Below are 18,005 nucleotides of genomic sequence, written 5' to 3'. Positions count from 1 at the left end.
AACTTCTATCTTTAAGTGAAAAGTTTGATATTATAGCTACAATATTTAGCTCATAATAGTAGCATGCTAGCTGTGTAACAGAGAATATGCATAACGTTAGGGGTCCAAATGTCTTTTAACGAAATATTCCACAAAACTGATGCCATGCAGTGTTGGTCCTCATAAGTGCTCCATGTGCCCATAAAAATACAGAAAATTAGCTTCTCTCGCATTTTGGTTTCTATCCATCCTAAAAGGTGTAATACATTAGAACTTTGGTTGAAAACTTAAAAAAAAAAAAAATGTTTTACTGAAATTATCAACAGAATGTGAAGAAAAAACAGTTTTGATGTTATGATGTCAATGTATTGCATTGCAGAGATATCTACTGACAACAAACTAGCCCCAGGTCCAAAGCTTCTGTGCTAGCATTGTAAACGCCAGCACTTCCTCGGCTCTCCGAGCTCCCAGTCTGGATCGCTAGCTGTAAAGCTTGCTGAGCTAACTAGCTATCTCTGGTGGTATTTGAAAGCTGGCCGATTCTTACATATTGCCGCTTTAAAGAAATGCACTTCCATTTGTTGAAAACTAGGGGCATTGTCTGTAATTAGGGACACAAAACAGTTTGGAACCGAGGCGTTAAAATTTGGGTATTGGACTGAAAAGTAGCTTGTGCACCGTGAGAAGGCCTGATGATTAGTAGCCATACTGCCAGGGGCAAAACACACTGTGGCTGGAATTTGACACCACTCATAATGCGATATATTCAGCTGCAGATGAGGCTTTGGGTGGTTCTTCTGCAACATTTTTATGCCAGTTTGAATCCTCTGGCCCTTTTTTGTGTGGAAAGTTTTTGAAAGAAGCCAAAGCCTATGTGTTAAAGGAATCAGCAGAGCAGAAGTCTGTGTTGATCATTTTTTTATGAATCTGATTACTGAGCAGTTACTTTAAAAAAAAATGTTGCCAGAAAAGATTAAATACCTCTAATTTTCCTAAGTCTGGGTATGAGAAACATGTGTCAATGTTCATGCTTCAAGCGGTTTTTGGCCTCAGTCAATCATTAGTTTCTGTATTATGTTTCTAGGATCAGACTAAATCCTGGTTTGGACTGTGGACCAGCATCCCCTGCAGCAGATGTTCGCTCCTGGCATGGCTACGAACAGCATGAGCTCCATCACTGACAATCTCGCTCTCAGGAGCCAACGCCGCCAGCAGCTTGGACTTGGAGAAGCTGTGACATAAACTCAGCAGGACAGTGGAGTGTATTCTGCTGCTCAGACATTGTGGAACAGTTCAGTCGAGCCTGTTTGGAGAGCTGCTCGATAGGAAAGTCAACTCGATCCACCGGATTCACCACAATGGATCTACATAAAGTTAACTCTTTTTTTTTTTTCAAGTTGAACCTGGATCAATATTAGTGTACATCTGTTTTTGATATTCAGCATTTATTGACGCTGTTGCTCAAACGCACTGCGGTTTTGACATTTGAGTGATTACATAAAAGCCATTTATTTTGGGTCCCAGTGATTTAAAGGAATAACAGTTGAAAATAAATCATTTTTGCTTTCAGTGGCTGAAGGCAATAATTCAAGTGTACTTTTTAGCATGAATTAAGATACATTAATTAATAAAATTATATTTTTATAATTAAGTATTCCATGAATTTTAGACTTTAAAAAAAAAAAAAATTAGGATCATGAATGCCTCCCTCTTCATGAGAAATGTTTGAATAAAATGTAAGTGGAGTTTAAGAAGTGACATCGAGTTTTGATCTTCTTTCAGATATTTTTTTGTGCATTTTTCTTTCAAAACCTTCTTTGTCAAGCATAACATATCCACCATGCCATGCAACAATCTTGAAGAAATCATTTTTTTAATACATTTTTTTAAATATAAATTCTATAAAACTTTTTAAAAGATGTTTATTTCTTTTTTTATCTTCATGCTTAGTGTGTTGCCCACAGAGGAAATTTCAGCCATACTACTATGAATAGTGGTGGGATGTGATTAGATGTGAAAAATACATTATCCCTGATCTTACAAAATATGATTTGTTACATCACTAACATATCCTTCATGCTATGAAATAAAGCTTCTACAGAAAACATAAAATTCCAGTGTCCTACTTTTTCCATAGAATGACCCCATAGGCTGTTTTACACAAGACAGATAGCGCTGTAACTGGAACAAATAGATGTTATTGTTGTTTAGTTGCATTTGTACAGACTGAAGGCAGCTCTTACACCATTGCAGGCCAACCCAAATCACCAGAATAAATGTTGACAATGTACGTTTTTGTAAACCACAAATATGTTGGAACGCTAACACTTGGTTAAGGTTATAAAAAGATCATGTTTTGGCTTAAAATACCTGTTTTGGTCACCACAAACACACAGCTGGAGATGTTCTAATGTTTCATTATAAAAAAATATCCATTGGTGTGACACTTTAAAATGTTGAAACACAGTCTCAAACTGTGGTCACTGGCTTGGCAGCCTTCTCCTGTAACACCACCACCACCAGTTGCTTCACTTCATATGACACAAATTGTAGAAATGTCAGCATGGTACAAAGGCCTATGACACGTACACATGTGAAAGTATCAGTGGGTTGCAGAGACGTTGACTGTAAACATTTGTATTCCTAGCAACCGGGCTGTGGAGTCACATACAAAGTTTATCTAGCGAAAAAGAAGCGTCAAACCAATTAATACACATGTGGTCAGATTCCACTGAAAGATTACTCATTCACTGGAAATGTAACGCCATCATTTGACATTCTCTAATTGCGATCACAAAGAAGCCATTGTAATCAAGGTGGTGATGAATCAAGCAAACCAAAAACTTATTGACACTGCATTTCATTGTGACACATTTGACAGCCTGCGTTAATATCGCTTCATAATCCTGTCATGATGATTTACGGCCCCAAAGCTTTTGTTGTGTCTGTGAAACCCTGTTAGCAGAAATAAAAACAACGAGTGTTTCCAAGCTTCTGCCTGTTTGATTTGTCATTGCAGGTGCAGATCTGTGGGCTTAATAACTGATAAGACACTCGGATGATGTTCGTTATGTGTCTGCGTACGTGTCTGCCGCTCGTGTGAGTCAGGCTGGCTTCATTAGTTGTTAGGTCAGTTTATGTGCCAATCTGCTACTAGGAGGACTATTAGCGGTTATATCACTTTCTTTTCTACTGCTCAGACAAAGAGAAGCAGGGTGAATGTTCAGCTTAAATTGAAAATGTGACATTTAAATGACGAATTAATCAAATTTACTGGAAATCACAAGGTTTTACTTTACAAATAATGTGATTAATAGGTAGATTTTTAAAGTCATGCACAAAAATAGTAGTTATTTGTAACCAGCTGTCACAAGTTTTCCTGAAAATGATGACATCATTGGAAAATGTGTTTTAGTTTCTAGAAGCCTTGTATGTGTGATGAGGCTGACAGAGAAGTGCTTAATGTCACAGTGAACATAGGTCAAACTTCAGGGTGTTTTCACCATTTTCTGGGTAGAAATCCCCACAGAAAGACTTTCCAGTGTACACTAAAAATGCATTAACTGTTTTCAATTAGTTTAACTGAGTTCAGTAATTCAGCAGTGAGTTCCCATTCAACTGTCTTTCACTGTCAATTTCAGCTGTGATTCAATAAGGCCTGGCTCTGGTGGGGGCTACGGGCCCTACGGGGGATGGGGCGTGGGTGCAGGAGCGCGGGGTGGCAGAGTTGCTAAGGGGGTAATTATTCCTCAAGGGGTTTGCTTATTGTTGTCTTTCTCTCTGCGATAAAACAAAGCGGACCGGGTTAGGCTCCATTGCACTGTGCTCGGGGCTTTTATTCTGGCGCTTGACAATGTTCTGACAAGTTGTTAAAAGCATCATAGGGTTCATATTAAGAATCAAATTTGTGGGGGAAGAGGTCATCGGCATCTGAAAAAGAAAGGAGTGTGAAGGCCCCAGCGCTGATGTTCTGGAAGTTGAGCTTCATGACATCTTTATGGCCCTGCTTATGGTCAACAACATTAGCATGTCCACAATGGACTTGCCTGCCCGAACCCCCCTTTATTTTTTCGCCCCCGCTTTTTCTCACACACATACACAGCTCAGGGGAAAAATGACCTCTCTGCAGCTCTCAATTCACTGCACTTCTATAGCTCTGAATGGACCGGCTCAACAAAAGGTGACATAATTTTCTCAGGGTTTGATTGGCCCCCTCCATGCCACAGGATGACATCATGCATCCCCCCCCCCCTCAACACATCACAACCAGCACCAGCACACACAACCAACCCTCCCCTCCATGTTCTTGGATGCTGGGTTGCCAAGACAACAGAGCTAGGCCCAGGCTGTGGGGCAGGACTTGGCAGTATATTGCGGCTTGGCTGTCCATAATGAGCTCAGGCAGTGCTGCTCTTGTGTTTGTGGTAAACAGTCTTGGGAAATGATAGAAGGAGACGGGAAGAAGGGGAGGGATGAGGAACGCTGTCTTGGATATAATGGCGGCTTCATTGCACCTCTCGCCCTATAGGGAGTGTTGATGTAACCTCCTGCAATAAGAAGAGCTTTCCAGCAAGAAGTGTCAAGCCACAAACTTTTAATGTCAAGCGTGAGCTTTGTGTCGGCCGCCGGGCTCTAACTTGAAGCTCTGCCAAGTTTTGGTGCAAGTTTCATTGTGTCTCACTTTCTCTCTCATGAGGTTCGAGGAGGGAGTGTGTGTGTTTATGGGGTGGAGGAGGGAGGGGGATGGCATTTGAAGAGGGTCGTGGGCTCATCCACAGCCCATGATTAATTTTTCTTAAATTAATGCCGACATTGTTGTATTGTAGAGGATTACCATTTCTTTTATTTTACTACATTAGGGTCTACTCTGATTGTTTCAAATTTAAATTGGGGTTAGGGTTAGGGGGTCAGGTTATGGATTTTGGTTTGGAGGGTCGGGATAGCTTTGGGGTTTGGGGTTAGGGGTAAGGGCTAGCCCCAACCCTGACTTTCCTAGAGATTTTCCTGATTTCACAGATAAACTTTCTTTTCTATCTACCCACAGCTTTAAAAAAGGGCAGTAACTGGGGTGTTCCTTCATTCATCGCTCTATGACGTCAAGTAACAAACCCAGGGTTCTCCCACAGAATCCGAGCCAAAAGAGCTGCAACTGGCTGCCTAGTTCAGCTCAGTACAACCTGTGACCCTGACTAATAAATGCCACTTTTCACGCTGGTGTGCATCCAGAACTATTACAGGCCCCGTACGCCAGAGTATCACACACATACAAATGGCCGCTTCCCCTTGGAATTGTCGTTAATGAGGATAATTTGAAGTGAGGTTGACATGCAGCCCCGAGCCAAACCTTGTTGGTTCCAAACACTCCTGCAGCATAGACGCCTTTAAGCACACTCCAAACCATTTCCTCGAATTGGAGCTGCATCTGAAGAAAAAAAAATGACACAATTACTTCTTGGTCTTGGAAAAGGGCCACATTTGCGTGTTGAACATTACATCTCGCATTAAGTACTCGTACATACTGGTTTTAATGGAAAAAATAAGACAACTTTCTTTTTTCTTCTTCTCATGCAGTTTTCTGTCTTTATCTTCTCCATCATGCCAAGTCTCTTACCCACTTTAAAGTGCACCTCTTTACAGTTTTCATGCTTCCCCTTCCTCGCCGTTCCTTGCGGTGTGATGTGATTAACTGTGGTGTGCCGGGTTGGCCCCTCCTCGGACGGCTTTAGTGGGTTTTCGAGCTTGGATGAGCGCTGACTGGGTATCGGTTACCTCTGGCATGCTGAGGGTGCGTGGGCTCCCAGTGACCATGACGTCGATCCACTCAGCTCTGCTTGCACAGGAGAAATGGTGGGAATCCACTACTTTCCCTGTGCTCTGTATTTTCCACAATTGTTCTTTATAGAGGTAACCTATTTTCCAACAGGTTTTCACTTTCTAATGTGTCATGGGAGTTACCTTGAGTTTATGACGACCACGTTTGCCCAAGCAAGAACTTTATCAATCCAAGAGCAGCAAATTGAGAGTGACATTACGGCTATGTGCTTCCCCAAAAATCATAGAACACGCTGCAACGTTTCTGGTTTATTCGTGGTGTCAGCCTTGATTGGCAAGGTGACACAGATGAGGCAGTTGCATGGGAAACCATCCCTCGTTCTGGCAAAGCACCCTCTCTCACCCTCTCCATCCCTCGCCGCTCTCCCTCTCTTTTAATCCCCATTGAGAAGGGGAAGGGGAGACTCGGGAAGCAGGAGAGGATGAGGAGCAGGAGGAGGAGGGGAGCGACAGAACAGGCCAAAGGCTCTGCTGACATCCATGGGAATCTGCAGATCCATTCAGCGGTAATTATTAGCATCAATGCAGAGAGGCAGTGGCAAGGCGAGGGGCGGGGGCAAGGGGGTGTGGGAGAGTTTTGGGGGGTGGGGTTGGGCGGGAGGGAGTGGAGTGGAAAGGAGGGGGGGCTTGTAATGAGAGTGAGAGAGGTGGGGAGGTGGAGAGTGATGTGGTTTTACTTTCAATTACAGGCAAAGATGATGTGAGCTTGACCTTATGAGCAAGCACATTTCGATTCAGCGCAGCATTTCCCTTCCTCTTCACGTCTGGTCTCTGGAGGAGAAGTGATTACAAGAAAAGAAATATTTATAGACTGAGGAACTGTACAGGGAGGCAAGTGATCACGAACATTTTATCTACGATTAAGTCATTTGCCATTTGGTTTTTATGTTTTAGGTCACAGATGACTGGGTGAGGGCTTTTTAATGGATTACAGTCGGCACTGATTAGCAACAAGTCGTTGTTGTTGTTGTTATTTGCCTCTTAATGGCACATTCTTCATGCAAGTATATCATACAGATGTGGGAGACGGTAGAAGAATTGTGTGCTTCCTGTCTGTCTGCGTGGACTGAAGGGGCATGGCACAACCCTCTGTCCCCTCTCCATCATATATCAACGCTGACAGGCCATTTCACTCCTGGATTCAGAATTCCATCTGAGAGACCACCTCAAACACTCCGAGTTGTCCCTGCTTGGTGAGAACGTCACTCCCAGCCCGCTGAACACCACGTTTGAACTTTCGCCCACCGACCAGCAGTGCCAAATCTGTCCGACGGGGGAAATTATGACAAATGATTTTTACTTTCTCCCTTCTTTTTCACTAGAAAATCTGAAAAAATTCCAGCAGAGTGTGATTCAGCACAGCAGCTTTAGTGGCTTGACCTTTAAAGACTGGCAAAGAGGAAGGAGCAGATTTAAATGGAAGACACTAAAATTTTTAGAGGTGCATTTTCCCCAATGGTGTTGTTCATTTCTTCTCTGTGTGTGAAAGAAAGGTCAAGTCAAAGGTCAGGTCAGTACTTGTCCTCTTCGATAGAAGCGCTGGAGTTTACCTTGGGAAACCCAGACAGATAGAGATGTCTCATTATGCCTCTGGTGAATTTAGACAGAGGGTGTCAACCTGTCAACTGCAGCGACAAATTATGTCTTCAAGTGAAGCTGTCAGAGGGATGTTTCAATCAACTGGCCGCATTATTTGTGTAGTATGCATGCAGCATTATAGAAAAAACATATTTCTTGTAATATTATATTAAATCATATCATGTGATGCATTAGAAACAAATCCCTAAAAAAGCAGATATGAAAATCAAATGCTGACATCATGATTTGTACATTTATGTGATCTAAAATGCTGCCTTTTTCGCACTTCCTGCACATGGTCTGACATTTTACTTGTATCTTTTGATGGTCACATCTGCTTCCTTGAACATTGTAAACAAACAGAAAAAAGAGTTCCCTTTTAAAACAATATTTTACAACTGCTGTCTCTTTTTGGAGCCACCCACTGCAGATTCATCGTGCATATCCAACAAAATCCTATTTACGGCAGAGTTTTCCCAAGATTTGCGGGAGACTTCAGTTCATGTAGCTGGCAGAGGAGGACGGTTTATGTTTTTTTAGTTTAAAAAAAATCACATCATTTTTGGACCTTTTTTCTTACCATATCGGTATGCAAAAAGTTGGACAAGCAGATAATAAATGCACAATAGCCCAAAACCCGAAGGAGTAAAGCCTACTGAGGGCTCAAATTTGATGCCGTCCATATTGGTGTTACATTCAATCTACTTAGGTGGTGCCCAAAACAGCTCGGGTGCTGCACCTAAACTGTATAATGGTGGGGAAAACCCCCTACAGTACTGTGAAAGGTGTGATTACACTCTGTATCAGGATCGCATTATTTTGTCTAGAAAGTTTTCGGCCGCCCACACTGCAGGAATCCTCTGGTTAGAGAGAAGAGTGACCCTTGACCCACACACACAAAGTTCCTTTTTACATGCAGCACATGAATTTCGTTTCCTGATGTGTAGAGTTGGCAGAGGGGTGTGGAACAACGAGAACTCACACGACCATTTATCACAGTGATAGCACAAACAAGATGGCGGTGTTCTGTCACTCATGCAGTGGCATTGTGTGCAATGTGGATGTGTTCCTGCACAAAGTCTGAACCATTGATGTATAAAATATGGACAAAGCATCCGGGTCTGAAAAGTGAAGTCAATGTGGGAGTGACTTAAACTTGATTCTCCCCTTGTTTCAAAAAGAAGTCTGATTGTATGAAAGCTTATGAGAAAATTACGTTACATCTTGTAGAGTGTATCAAAAAACGACCTCAAACGGGGCACCACAGCAGGCAGTTAGGAAAAAAGCACGATTTATTAAGTAAAACTGTGATCCAGAAAAAAAAAAGGCAGGCAAAAAAGGGACAATACAGGACAAATACATGAGGAAATAAGAACGGGAAGTGGAAGGAAGTGGAAAGAATCACCTAACACATGAGGATATAATCTACAAAATAAAACAGGAAATAACTAAACCAAAACCCAAACCCTGACACTCTGATGTTCATCTTGTAAATTATGGACCCATCTAAAGTTAAACAGATGATAAGACAGCTTTAGGGTGTGGCTACCTATTGACCTCGGTTCTCAGTCAGATCCAATCAGCATCTCTTATCCAAATATGGTCACTTCTCGCTCCAAAATCAACATGGCACCACAATACCAAACTCAAGACTTCAAAATGTTTTAACCATTGGCCCACATCATGGTGGGTTTGCACTTGGTGTAAACCATTTGCCCCAGAAATTGAACATACTGGTATTGCACACACACATTCACACACGTAGTCATGTATCACACATAACCAATCTCAGTCACAGATAAGACCTGTCATTCCTGGGCCTGGGATGGTCGATAGCCATCAACTCTCAGGCCCTGTTTACACAGCCAGTGAGGCCCTCAGTACCAACACACTCATCTTATTCAGGCGCTGCTCCACTATACCACGATAACAACTGGACACCCATATTTGCACACCGCCAAGGACATAACAAAGATATGGACAAAATCGACACCATCTACTCCTTTCCCACCTTCTGTCGGGGACCATGGCACACATTCAGTCTACCCGTGAGGCCAAACTGAATTTTCCAACAGCCACACAAATACTGCTCTGACTCTATATAGTTTATATTTAGGCTTTGAATGGCTGACAATGATACCAAAGCGGGTAAAGGTTAGATCCAACTTCCTGTAGGAAGAAATCGGAGGAATCCGAGACAAAATTAGGCCCGCTTTTTTATCTTGAAACAGAGGATGATCAAAATACTGCAGACTCAGGGTTTTTCTTCACTCGTGTTTGTATTTCAAAGGCCGCTTTGTCTTCCTGTTCATCCTGCTTGAAACGTAGCCCAGAAAGTTGACGTTGTGTGATCTTATCAGCAGGCCCCAGAATGTTCTTGTCCTCACAAGAAACTCAACACTCTTCCAACTTCTTCGAAAGCTCCGGGGTCAACACCATTCTTCATTCCATAGAGTATATCATGTTTAATCCTTTTCGGGCACATTTTAAGCGAGCTGAGTAACATGTTACATAATTATCACATTCACACATTATTTAATTGTAATGAGCAGTATTTGATCCATTCTGAGAGCCATTTAGAAAATCTATTTTCCTTTTCCATACACATCAGATCGAAGTTTTCAAAATTTCTACTTCTAAGCATCAAATATAAAGTCAGATTTTAGCTGAATAAACCAAACCAATACAGGTAGACTTAGTCAAGTTCAGGTGTGTCTATCTTTTATCATTAAAGATGCCTTGTGCAGTTCCCTTGTAGAAGTTTGTGTTCACGTTCAGTATCAATCCCATCATGTATATCTTTCAGGCCTAACAAACAAGGCTTACATCCATATTTTCTTCTTCCTTGCCTCTGTTGGCACATTGCTGCATTTCTAGGTGGATTCTCTCCACCTGTAGATCAGCGTGAAGGCATTGGCAAGAATGTGTATCACATCGTTGTACGCATGAATGGGAACAAACAAACAGGGGCCACCTCATTGAAACTTTGCTCCACAGCGCCACTAGTGGTCAAAAAACCCACAGGATACCTTTAAAGCTCGATTTGGTGAGATTGAGGAAACCAGCAAGAGCCAGAAAAATGTTCAAAGTATCCAACCATAACATCCCACCCCCTGTGTTCAGGCCTCCCTCCAAAGCCATACCCCCAAAACACACTAATGCACACTGCCTGACTACACAGACTGACCCCGTAGCTCTTGCTAACTGAGTTAGCTGCAGATCAAGTCAGTTGCTGCCACAGTGGCTCATTCTTCAGCTCAGGGGCTGTGAACTGTGAGCACAGCGCATCATGGTCACCTTAACTTATCCATCTACCTCATGACTCACTCACATGTTAGAAAACACCTAACATTATCATAATCAATGTCCAGCTGCCTGTGTTATTGGGAAATGTTGGCTGCACTTTCTCTGCCCTTCTTGTATGACTAGCTCACTTAGTTTCATAAAAGACTCCCCCCAATGAGTGTGCAATAAGTGTGTGGCCAGGGGTGTGTGTTACTCACATTGTGGGGACATAGAACTGTTTATACAGTCACAATGTGGGGACCAGCTTTCTTTATGTGGACAAAACACAAGTGCCAATAGCGTAAAATTGTTACATTTTAGGGTGAAGACTTGGTTTATGGTTAGAGTACTGGACCAGGTTTTCAACCAAAAAGTGAGGACTTTTTTGGAAAGCGTCCTCACACCCTAACCCCTAACCCATTTCAAAGGGCTGTTTGAAGGTTAAGACTTGGTTTTAGGAGTTAGGTTAGAATTAGATTATGGTTAAGTTGAGGGTATGGGGCAAGGGAATGCAATATGTCAATGAGGGTGCTCACAAGTATAGTAGGACAAGTGCGTGTGCGCGCAGGTAGGTAGGTACGTAGTTAGACAAGAAGGTAGACCGTCCAATCATTTCATTTGGGTTGATTGAATTGATTGGCTTTATCAGAGGAGTAAGAAGGAAGGATTTTATATCGGTTACTTCTTCAATAGTGACACTTTAATGTCCAACAAATGGTGATGCTAATTTCAAAGATCATTTAATGGAAATTTTCAAAACATCTGCTGAGTATTTCTAGAAATTTAGCAGCTCAAAAGTGCCTGGACACGAGTCAGCAAGTCCATTTGCTAAAACAACACAGTAATTGAGCTGAGCTACTCCCCAGAGTTTACTTTCAATGTGCTCAGAAATAAACATGAATTCACTCATTTAAGGGAATTTTATTTGGATGAAGAATTACATTGCACTGGCCTTTGTCCAGCCGTCGAGAGTTCTGGAGTAAAGTGCAGCAGTAGCGTCTGTCAGTGGCAACATACGACACATAATACAATCTGATCAGGCAAAGTGGAGCACTTGAACCCTCCTTTTCAGTCCAAAAGGCCAGAGCCTCTGAATATGGATGTTTTGTGTGACACGCTCATATGCTGAGGCACGTTTTGATTTTCTGCGGCCTGTGGGAGCACACATCAATCGCTGACAGTGAGTGGTGTTTTAGGGTGGGTGCCTGATGTGACTAAGTCGAGACTGTGCAAGATTTTCCAGCAGTTGGCTCCATGTGTCCTCTCTCTGGGGACGTGTTTGTGTGTGAGAGCAGGAGCAGAGGCTGTGTTCCTCCCAGCCTCTTCTAAAAATCTCGTGCCAGAATGCTGCCTGCACTGGCTGTTGATTGTATATATTGTTCTGCTTGAGACAATGCAGGAACTCCTAATTGAGCATTTGTTGCTTTGTTTGTGTGCTTCTGTCAGGTGTGTTTTAATATGACTTCTTGGCATATGCCTGCATGGTTAAACTCTTTCCATGGACAGGAATGTGAAAAGTTTCATTGTGCTCACGGGTGGATGAAAAGCATTCCCACGTTGAATCCTCCTGAGAACGACCATTAGCAAACAGTCCCATCTACACCTGATGCAGTTTAAATGACGCTGTCGTCTTTGCAGTTGAGTGTAATTTGGCACCTGTGAGGGTCAGGCACGGTTTCTCATGGGACAGAATGCAAATATCAATAATTAGAAATCACAAAATTGTAGTGTCTAAAATGGAAGTTGCTTCTCTGTACTGTGAGAAAGCAGCATACTCAGATCAAATTATCCCATTACAGTACACCCTTTGTACGTCTCCTTCATGTAACTTTTTGTTTACCTTAAAATAACTGCTTCAAGGTCGTTTTGATGGTACCAATTTTTACATATTGTTGCTTTTAGAGTACACCTAAGAGACCTAACTCATTGGGCTTTACCATTGCCACTTTTGGCAGTGCAGAGTCAGACCATGCCGCACTGATTTGCGTCACCATTACCACTTTAATTGCGCCAAGTTGTGCAAATTTGCATTGGACTTTCTCCAGATTCGGGCCAAAAACATTTCCTAGCCGCCTCTAAGCACTCATTACTTTTGTAGCTTCTAACTGAATTTCTGTGGTTTGAAGTCTTTCCTGTGTCCTTGTTTGTACTTTCAGACATCTGCTATCTTTTACCGTCATCACTTACAGCTGTTTCTTTTCCTTAAAAAAATTAATATGATGGTAAATCAATAATTTAAAAAATGTTGTTGGGTCAAAAATTATTGTTTTGTTTATCTCTGTGTAAGAATTCTACTAGTAGCACTAGTGTTAGCGATGTTTGTTTAGTTTTTGACTCCATTGTCTAAAATAGATGTAGTGGGACTTAAAAAGGACTCAGACTTTGTTTTGTTTTTTTAACACTTGTTTTAAAAATGGCATTAAATTCACCTGGTTAATGCTAGTTAGCATTAACAACATTAAGATTAGCTAGCTATTGTTAGCCACATCAACACACATTAATGTTAGCTAGCTAGCCTTAGCAACATTGGGTAGTGCACTGTTACTGGTAGTGCAACAAACTGGCAACCACTTGAGATGATTCAAACAACAGCCATGTTGCAACATAACACAGGTCTTTTATCGTGAAGAATTTATTGGAAATGAATTGTGTTTCTTACAGAATTAGCAAAGCGTTGTTAGCGCTGATTCTTCAGTAGTACTGCAGGAAGGAAAAGTATTTACAGCCAATAGTCACAGCCATGGATCAGCCTGCTGATTTTAAACGTTATCAACTCAAGACGAGTGCATCATGAGTTAAAAGCACACCTACTAGCCCTGTTGTGATAGAGATGCAAATCCCTGCTCTGCTGAGTCAAACCGAGTCAAGCCAAGTTAGCACATATGTATGGAAAGCCCCATAATATCCAATCTGATCACACTGCTGTACTCAAACATGACATATACTAAGAATCAGAGCATTAAATGCCCCTTGGTCACGTTCTTCCTGTTTTGCTACAATAGTCTCACATTTCACCCTCTGGAGCACCTGGGAAATCCCCTGAGAGAGGGAAAGCAAGAGAGGGACTTATTTGCTATAGTAGACAGAGGGAAGTGACAATGACTTTGTGGTGTAGAAAGGGGAACGTTCAGCTCAGCTATCTAAAGAATCCCTCCAGCATAGCAATGTGCTCTGCTCTTGTTTATGTGTTTACAACCAGGGCATGCTGGAGTCACTCAGCGAGGCCGATGGACAATGGGTGTGATGCTGCGGCTTCACAGCTGGAGCCAAGCTTCGCGTCTCACATGATTAGAGCTCAAGTGATGGCCATAATGACAGCGGTGGTGGCGGGGTTACAGAGAGGTTATGACCGGCTGAGGAAGAGCCACAGTTTATTGCCACTGGGGGGGGATCAATTAAGTGAAACACCACAATGTTTTTTTCGGTTTCACATCCAGAACTTCTTCAGAAATTGGTGTCATTTAAAGGCATTTAAAGGCATTATTTATAGCCGGTTGAGACGACAGAAAAATGTTAAAACTTTACTGTTATGGGGGAAATAGTTCTGAACCAGCACGGAAAGTGATTGATAACAAACACGGAGTGTGGGATGGATGGATGGGAGTGAAAGAGTGTCTGGGGACTGGAGCACATCCTGTCAGCTGAGCTCCCTCCCTCTCCCTGCCTCCGTTGCTCCTCTTAACAGCTGGTGCTCCCGACTGCATGCCGGGTGATGTGTGGGTTGAAGGGGGTCTCTCCTCAGGGTGTCCAGCTGAAACTGGGCTCGGCCTGGAGTAGTGTCCTGGGGTTACCTCACCTTTTGACCCCTGGGTTAACCTCTCAACTTCATCTCTCCCCGGGGCCAACCGATAGCCATACTGAACACATTAACCCACTGACCCACTCTGTCCTGCATATTGATACACAAGACACTTCACCCTCGCTCAGTAGTAACAATAGCTGTTATTAAATGCCTCAAGATGCTCATTTGCAACTAGTGTGAAGTGTTGGAGGTGATCAGGAAATCTCTCTGGAATTTAGAGCATGCTAATGCTGAGTGGACTGAGGGCAGTTCAGGACACAGTCACGCCAACAGCGAGCTCAAAGTCTGTTCAGCCAGACTTAGCCGTAACTGTTCAGCAGCTCCTGATAGAAGATGAAGGCTGAGTCTCGGGGCCTGCAGGCTGCAGGGCTGCCAGGATGGTCAGGTGGAAGGCTCGGGGCTGGGTGACTGCCACGGGGTAGCACCACTCCTCCCTCAGTCCCTGATCTGCCCAGCGTGCACAGGACTTAGGGCAAAAGCCGGGGATTATCTCCACTGCACTTCCACCCCTACCACCCACTGCCTCCTCGCAACGCAGCACCCTTACCTCCTCCCTCCTCGCTTTACTGCCCTGCACCTGCATGACAACGAGCATGACACACGCACGCACGCATTGACTAACAAGATTTTTACATTTGATCATTTCACATAGAAATTCAATACAGTTTCTCTTTCGCTGATCACCAGGGAGCCTCCATTACCAAACACTTCTTGTGAAATGAATGGATGTTTGCCAAAGGTGTATGAACGGAAGTTCTTTATTGTTCTTTTTTTTTTTTTTTTTAAGCAGGACTCTCAGTGACAGGCAGGTAATGATACTTGTTTTTCATGTTCTGTGTTCCTCACCCACACAGTCAGTCATCACTCACTAATCAACTCAGACAGCACGATACTGCGATTGTCATGTGCAGATAAGAAACCTTCAGACAGTTTATGTCATACGTTTTTTTAAGGTGCTTTTTCTACGGAAGAGGATTCATGCATTTTTTCTAAGTCAGTGGCTATTTTCCTCTTCTGTATTTTTCACTTCAAAATTCCTGTCATGTAATTATATAACCAGATACTGAACCACATTTGATTCACATTCTTTCTTGTACCTACATAAAATAACTTTAAAACGTTATTTATTTAGAGGACTTCGTGCAGTCTTTTAATGTGGTTTGCACGATTAGGCATATCCTTTCTTTTGTTCAGAGTTAAGGATGTATCCTTGTTGTGAAAGAGATGACAGAGGCCTCTACCTTTCTCTCTGTAGGGCTCCTCTCCACAGGACAGGGCTTTAAAAGAATCACTCATGGCCTACTGTGTGCTCTACCTCTGTATCTCTGCTACTCTTTACGTCTTGCGGCCCTACTTCACCAACAATTCACGCCCTGACGAGCTGCCTCTCACTCATGATGTCATGTTTGAGTGTTGACAAGAGACTTGTCTCCATGTGGGTTGAAAAGCAAACAGTAGCTGAATAAGATGACTGCCGATAGAGACGCCACAAAAAAACAAATCAGCCTTCACAATCGGATGATGTCAGTTAGGCTGTGGCGGACCCTGCCAGGCGGCAACAAAAGGCAAGGAGAGATAAACACCCAGTGGATTCATCAAACATTTAAGATGAAGTGATACAGCTCTGGGTTGGAGAGCAAGGCATAAAAAGATGAAGGGAATTACCTCATCGTGTTGGAATAGAGACGTTCCTCTTGCAATGATTAAATTATATTCTTTTTGGGGGGGTGAGGGGGTATATTTCCCTGTGCGCAATGTCAATGTGTGTGTGTGTGTGCCTTCAAAACAGGCCAAAAAGCTGTAGCGATGCAGCTGTGGGGTGGGATCTAGCTGCTTGGCACTGTGACATACTGTAGTTTTGTGTTAAAGCTGAGGTCACCGAGATGTATAGCATTCCCTGTGCGTTTCCGTGCACGATGTTGCTGATGTAACGTCTTATCAAAAAAGAGTCTTGCCCTATTTGAACACAAACAGCTTTGTGCTGTCTCCTCCGCTCAGGCTTAGACAAGCTAAACAAGCTAAAATGGCCTCCGAGAAACTGGATGTGTGGGGACATGTTCTCACAGCGCTGCCGGCTGCAGGCTTTGGCTCAGACTCCAGGGTAGAGGGTGGCAGTGTGTGCATGTGTGTGTACGTACGTACGTGTGTGTTTTAGTGGGGCACGGAGGGGGGAGTGGCAAGGAGCGCAGGCAACGACTCGTGGGCCCGATGCCAGGTGAGATAATGACACTGTCGAGCAGGATTTGGGGTAATGGGGGTGATAGTAGCTGTGGAAAAAATGATGTCATTAAGCCGTTTTGGCTGCTATCTTGAACTGCTGCTTTCATGGAGGGTGGCAGCTTTATAATGCGAAAGAGGGAGGAATGAGATATAAGGGTTGGGAAGGGGTGAGGTGGAGGGGAGTTTATATGAGTGTGTGCACACAGGAAGGGCTGCGATGGAAGTGATAGGAAAGAGATTACGTGATATTTAGCTTGTTCTTGGTATGCAATCGTGCATAACGCACGAGGCATATCTATATGCAGAGCATGGTGGCTGGGCATGGTGTACTGTATAGGAGATTTATCATAGTACATCCTTTCCCTTTAGCCTGGCCCCTGTAAAACCATTTTGCAGGCACGTAGCCACTGCACCCCTCCCTACACCTGCCCGTGTCTGCAAGCACATTGCCCTCACACACTGCTGGCAAGGTTCCATATAAACAATGTGGAGACCACATTTTGCCTACATGTCCCAATACCCACACCTGACAGACTGTTAAGGCATAATGGCAGCAGAGAATCGCAAGTAGCAAAGTTGCAAAGTAGCACCTGCGTTGTTTTACTTTTCAGCAGCATGTTCATCTGTCGGATGATGTTACATTTAAAGATATGTAGATAAGCCTTGTTTGGTCTGACCCTAATTTTTATCAACCAGACACAAACTGTGCACCCCCGACAGAAACAAGAACCATTGCGAGTAATACAGGAAGTTCAAGAAAAGGCTGTAACCCAGCGCTGGTTCATCAAGATGAGGATTTACAAAAGAAAACAAATATATGTCGGTTTGAAAGAGCCTGCTTGGATTCAAGTTTGGCATCTCTTAATCTTTTATTTGCTGCTTTACTGGTTGACAGGGGGAGCATTGAGCAATCCCTTTTGTTCAAAGCTTACAGAGGGCTTAACAAGAGAAAACAACCTCAGTCCATGGAACCTAGAAATGTGAATGCGATTCACAGTGCACGATGGAAATGCAGATAGATTTATAACGTGCTCGCACAACGGCAAGCCCGATTTAGCCACGGCACTTTTATGGTATAGTCTGGATCTTTGAGTGAGGGCCGCCTGCGGTTTGAGGTGAAACCCAAGGCCTCGCAGTCTAGGTGGGCCTACTGTGTTAGCCTAGCTCTGACAGCACCTGGGACTGGTTAGCATCCATGCTAGAGCTGGATAGAGCTGCTGGATGGAGTTCAGCTCTGTGGGAGAGGAATACAAAAGAGAGAAGGAGCGTTCTCTTGTAAGCATGACGTGAATGTTGCTGCGTGTCCCGT

The 18,005-nt window shown here is 43.2% G+C and overlaps 1 long non-coding RNA gene across 1 annotated transcript in view; it reads left to right on the top strand.

Moving 5' to 3' along the window:
- LOC311268186 overlaps positions 1–2,161 on the top strand; it is a 58,414-nt gene extending 56,253 nt beyond the window's left edge. Inside the window, exon 4 of the long non-coding RNA XR_014623942.1 lies at positions 1,064–2,161. This is a non-coding gene — a long non-coding RNA (uncharacterized lncRNA). The remainder of the gene's footprint in view (positions 1–1,063) is intronic.
- Positions 2,162–18,005: the final 15,844 nt, after the last annotated feature.

The sequence above is a fragment of the Pagrus pagrus genome (assembly GCF_965226575.1).
Source record: "Pagrus pagrus genome assembly, chromosome: 13".
Taxonomy (NCBI): Eukaryota; Metazoa; Chordata; class Actinopteri; order Spariformes; family Sparidae; genus Pagrus; species Pagrus pagrus.
The sequence above is the reverse complement of the archived record's forward strand: the minus strand, read 5'-3'. Positions and strand labels throughout refer to the sequence as shown.